Raw genomic sequence first — 6,270 nt, forward strand, 5'->3', positions numbered from 1 at the left:
AAAAATCCCCTACTTACCCTGCAGTCTGGAGGCTCCCAGAGTTAACCTCAAAAGACTCTAAGGCTTAGGATGTGCCAAGAGAAAGAGGCATTTCTAGACAAAGAAAAAGGCAGGATACTAGTTTACATTTGAGTAGAATTTATAAAGTGTGTGGTTTACAAAGTGCATCCCTCCTTGATCTATCTTTAATTATAGATTTTGAGGTGTTCTGGGGAGAGCAGGGAGACCTTTTTGGCCAGAGCAAAGGGTGAAGATGGTAGAAAAAGTTAGATGCAGAGGGTGGGACTAGAGATGGGATGATATGAGATAAATGAAGGCTGAACCAGAGGACAATTTCAAAGTTTTGGGGACAGGGCAGTGTTACCTGCCTTTTATTCATTTTTGTCAGGCAGCCTGGAGAAGTGAACAGAGCACAGGATTTAGAGAGACATATAGACGGGGTTTGAATCCCAACTCTGCCATTTATAAACCATGTATAATCCCAGGCACGTTACCTACACTCTCTGAGCCTCATCTGTAATATGGCAATAACAATGTTACTTCACCTAGTAGTCCTGTGAGTTAACCATATAAAGTATTTAGCAAATGATTGCCTCTGGACAAAGTCATACGGAAATTAATTGAGCTCTTAGATTTTCCCATTAAAAGCTCTGGTATCTCCCTCACCCTTTCTTCCAATTGGAATCATAGACAGCTATTATGGTTTCAAAAGTACCACATAATTGCCTTTGTGCTCCTTTAAAATTACTGTAAATGCGTATGTGTGCATGTATGTGTGTGATTGTGTATGTGTCTAAAAAAACCCTAAAAACCCTCACTCATTTAATTTTTTCACACTCTTTCTAAAAACTTACCGTTTATTTTTTTGGCAACAGCTTTATTGAGATATAATCGATCTACCTAAAAGCAAACCTTTCGAAAGTGTACAACTCAACGGTTTTTAGTATATTCACAGAGTTGTCCATCTATCACACTGCTATCTAATTCCAGAACATTTTCATTGCCCCAAAGATATACCCCACATGCATTAGTAGTCACCCCGCATTTCCCCCAAACCTCCTCACCCATGGACAACCACTAATCTACTTTCTATCTCTACGGGCTTGCCTATATTGGGCATTTTATATAAATGGAAACAAAATATGTGGTATTTTGTGACTAGTTTCTTTGACTTAGCATAGGTTTTCAAGGTTCATCTATATTGTAGCATGTATCAGTACTTCATTACTTTTTATGGCTGAATAATATTACATTGTATAGATATGCTGCATTTTATTTGTTAATCAGTTGATGGACATTTAGGTTGTTTCCATTTTTTTACTATTATGAGTAATGCTGCTGTGAACATTTATGTACAAGCTTTCGGGTGAATATATGTTTTCAATTCTTTTGGGCATATGTGTATACCTAAGAGTGGAATTACTGGATGAATGGTAACTCTATGTTTAACCTTTTGAGAAACTGCTAGTCTGTTTTCCAAGGTGGCTGCACCATTTTACATTCCCACCAGCAGTGTATGAGTATTCCAATTTATCCACATCCTTGTCAACACTTGTAATTACCTGTGTTTTTATTATAGCTGCCCTACTTGGCATGAAGTGATATCTCATTGTGGTTTTGATTTGCATTTCTCTAATGATGAATGATATTAAACAACTTCATGTGCCTATTGGCCATTCCAAAGTATATCTGCTTTAGAGAAATGTCTATTCAAATCATTTGCCCATTTTTAAATTGAGTTATTTAACTTTTTATTATTTGATTTTAAGAGGTTTTTTATATAGAGTCTCATCAGATATATGATTTTAAAATGTTTCCTCCTATTCTGTGGGTTGCCTTTTCACTTCCTTGATGGTGTCCTTTAAATCACAAAAGTCTTTAATTTCTTTCTTTCTTTCTTTCTTTTTTAAAAAGATGGTGGGTAAGGGGATCTTAATCCTTGACTTGGTGTTGTCAGCACCATGCTCTCCCAAGTGAGCTAACCGGACATCCCTATATAGGGATCCGAACCTGTGGCCTTGGTGTTATCAGCACCACACTCTCCCAAGTGAGCCATGGGCCGGCCCCAAAAGTTTTTTATTTCAGTGAGGTCCAATTTATCTATTTTTTCTTTGATTGCTTATGCTTTTGGTGTAGTATCTAAAAAATCATTGCCGGGCCGAGCCTGTGGCGCACTCGGGAGAGTGCGGCGCTGGGAGCACAGCAACGCTCCCACCGCAGGTTCGGATCCTATATAGGAATGGCCAGTGCACTCACTGGCTGAGTGCCGGTCACGAAAAAGACAGACAGAAAAAAAAAAAAAAAAAGAGAGAGAAAAACAAGTATAATTAATGAGTTTAGAGAATGATTTGAGTAAAGATGAATATGCAAAGACTAAAAAATCATTGCCTAACTAAGGTCACAAAATTTTATGTTTTCTTCTAACAGTTTTATAGTTTTAGCTCTTACACTTAGGTCTTTGCTTCATTTTGAGTTAATTTTTATATATCATGTGAGGTAAGGGTTCAATTTCATTCTTTTGCATGTGAGTATCCAGTTGACCTGGAACTATTTGTTGAAAAATTATTTCAAGATTAAACTGTTTTGGGAAAGACTTGCTTCTTAAACTGACATTCTTTGGGGAAATGTATTTCGAGATGAGGAACTCAAGGAAATAGGACCACGGTAGATCAGCAGAGCACTTTTTAGAATCAACTGAGCAGGGCTGGCCCGTGGCTCATTTGGGAGAGTGTGGTGCTGATAACACCAAGGCCACGGGTTCAGATCCCTATATAAGGATGGCCATTTGGCTTACTTGGGAGAGTGTGGTGCTGACAACAACAAGTCAAGGGTTAAGATCTCCTTACCAGTCTTCTTTTAAAACAAACAAACAAAAAAATCAACTGAGCAATAACCACCACGGCAGATAATATCTGAGGGTGACAACTATGTTCCACTCCTCCAAGCACTTTATATACACCACTGCTTCATATATCCCTGGCAACAGCCCTATGCAGTGGTCTCTATTATTATATCCATTTTACAGAGGGGGAACTGAAACTTAAAGAAGTCAAGTAACTTGCTGTATTAGTTATCTGTTGCCATATAACAAATTATCCCCAAAAGTTAGCAGCCCAAAACAATAAATATTCATTATCCCACAGTCTTTGAGGGTCAGGAATGTGAAAGCAACTCTCTCATCAGATTGCAGTGAGGATGTTTGCCGGGGCTATAATCCTCTGAAGGACTGGCTGCTGCTGGAGGGTTTGCTTCCAAGTTCACTCATATAGCTGGGGCAGGAGTCCTCTTCCTCCCCACGTGCATCTCTCCATAGCATTGCTTGAATGTCTTCATGATATGGCAGCTGGCTTTTCCCAGAGTAACTAGTCCAAGAGAGGGAACAAGGAATAAGCGACAATGACTCTTATGATCTATTCTTGAAAGTCATACATCACATCGTTACTTCTGCCATGTTCTGTCATTAGAAATAAGTCACTAAGGACTGCACATATTTTATGGGATGGGAATCAGATTCTACATTTTGAAGTGAAAAGTATCAGAGAATTTGTGGACAGATTTTAAAGCTACAACACTTACCTAAGATCATAAGATTTGGAAGCATTTTACCAAGAGAAGCCCAGTGTGCAAGCACTGATGAATCTCACTCAGCTTGCACCACACTGGTTAATTTCCTTCTGGCCAAAGAAAGTCACATGGCCAAGTCCAGAATCAATGTGGAAGGGGACAAGAGCCTGAGTACCAGTTCACTGGGGACCATCAACATAACAGTCTACCATAATGCAGTCTCTTATCTCCCTGAAATATTCAAGTCTTTCTGGAGCTGTCTTTTGCAGCTTTCATTGTCTCTAATTCCTTTGGGTTTGCTTTATCTGCTTGTTTTTACACCCTGTTTTTCAAGTTAGAAATGTTCCTCACATGCCTCATAATCTTTGATTGTTCATGATTAAACATTAGAGAAGTGCTGCACTTCTTAAAGGAAGCTCTGAGTTGGGGGTGAGGTGAGAGGGCTTGTCTCAGGGTGTGGTTCTCAGTAGGGTAATCAGATCCAGACCAGCCAGTTCACTGCGAGACCCTTAAATGTCAGTACCTTGTAAATGTTTTATCTTTTGCTGATCAAAGTTCCCCGGGAAGCATCTTCCATTTTCCTGCCTGGGCAGTGTAAATGTTAGTGCCAAGGTTCTGAGATCCAAGCTAGGGCAAGAGCAGGAAGCAGTGACTCTCCATTCAGAATATGGACTTTCACTGACCCCTTGTTTTCAGCACCACACCTTCCCCAGGCCACAGCTGGAATGTGTCTCTGAGGATGTATGTGTCTCTGAGACATGCTATATCTATTGTTCAACTTCTGAGAAGGCAAACTTCCCACTGATATTGGAGGAGAGGTTCTGGGAAGGCCCAGTAGCTGGCCTCAACCCACCCTGTCCTCTAGCAGGTTCTTCATTTTGCCACAGGAAAGAATTCAAGGGCAGAGTCACAGTACAAAGTGAAAACAGGTTTATTATAACAGATAAGAAGAATAGGCTTTACAGAGAAACTGCGGCCTAGCTCCAGAAACTGAGCAGGGCCTGCACCAAGTTTAACACAAAAGGAAGAAACGCACACTTAATATTTAGCACAAAGTGTAGGATGGCCCAAGAGAGTAATCAGCTGCCCCTTAGAAATAAGTTTAACACAATTGTAAAGTATTACCTCTCCCTGTGAAGTGCAGGTTGGCCCCAAGAAAAGAAGGAACCAACTGCAGCAAGTTCGATACAAAAGTAAGAAATAGACATTCATAGACAAAGTGCAGGCTGGCCTCAGAGTGAACAGCAGCCTGCTAAAGGCAACTCTGATACAAAAAGAATGAAATACACACCTCTAGGAGAGTGAGCAAGAGCCCTGCCTTCTGCTGGGATTCAACTTTTATAATTTTGCTATCTAATACATATTCATACTGTCTAATGAATATTTAATTAAAGGGGGGTGGTTCCCAGTTATGTAACATAGACTTGCACGTGTTCAGTTGGTCTCTTTTATTTTTATTTTTTAAGGTGACCAGTAAGGATTCTTAAATCCTTGACTTGATGTTATCAGCACCACACTCTCCCAAGTGAGCTAACTGGCCATCTCTATATAGGGATCCGAACCCTTGGCCTTGGTGTTATCATCATCACACTGTCCCAAGTGAGCCACGCGTGGCCCTAGTTGGTCTATTTTAGATCATGCTGGCTGGCTAAATTCTATCAGATGCACCAAATATACCCAGAATATTCTAGGTGCTCTCTAGCGCCTCCAGTGGAAAGTCATTCAAAGGATTAAGCTCCTGTCTACTGAGCATGCTCAGCCACTGGGGTTATAGAACTCCTTTTTACCGGGCATGCTCAGCCATTGAAGTGCTACAAATTGGCCCCTTATGGTCTTGATTTCCCCTTGGTGCTGAAAATAGATGCAATTAGCAACAATAACTCTCCTCTAGGGAGGGCCAAAAGGTGGGAACTGAGACCTTGGGGAGGAGCTTGAAACTCAGAGGAGTGTCCTGAAACCCAAACCTGGGGGAACTAAACATCTCCTATCTCACCACCAACTGTGGGCATTGGGGACAGAAGGGTATCTATCTGGGCAGGATGGTGGAGGAGATTTGGGGTTCCTCTTAAAGACTTTGAACCTGTCCTTCTCTTTCAGCCCCGCCTTGCACCCCTGACTATAGAGTCACCTTGAGCCTCTGATTTGTGGGTCTTCCTGGAGTCTGTGACATGAACTGCCCTTTTTCTTGTTAGCTGCTCCACCTCCACTTTTCTTGGTCTTCTAAGTCAGTTATCACTTATCTCTCTGCTTCCCAGCTTTCAAAATTTTATTGCCATCACTGGTTCACTGCCATACCCTTTGCTAGCTTCTTAGTCCTTATTGGGTTTATGCCTTTTAAAAAAATTCTACTCTCATTTTAGAGAGGTTTAATGGGAGAGAAGAGATCAATACAGATGTTTAACCTACCTTATTTCACTTAAAGTATATAACACATTTTTTAAGTGTAGAAGTCAGGAATCAGTTCCAATAACAGAAAATGTTTATTCATAGAAGTAGGTGCTTAAAATAATCTGGATGAACTAGAGGAATTGGATCCTGGCTGGTCCTCCAGGAATGGCCTTCAGAACACTGCAGAACTGACCCTCCTGGAGAGATGCTACCTAAACCACACTCAGGTAACTGGGGAATAGGCAGCTTGCTATGGTTTGAATGTTTGTGTCCTCTGAAGCTCATGTTAATGGATTAATGGATTAATGGGTTAATGGA

Source organism: Cynocephalus volans, chromosome 7 (genome assembly GCF_027409185.1).
Source record: "Cynocephalus volans isolate mCynVol1 chromosome 7, mCynVol1.pri, whole genome shotgun sequence".
Lineage (NCBI taxonomy): Eukaryota > Metazoa > Chordata > Mammalia > Dermoptera > Cynocephalidae > Cynocephalus > Cynocephalus volans.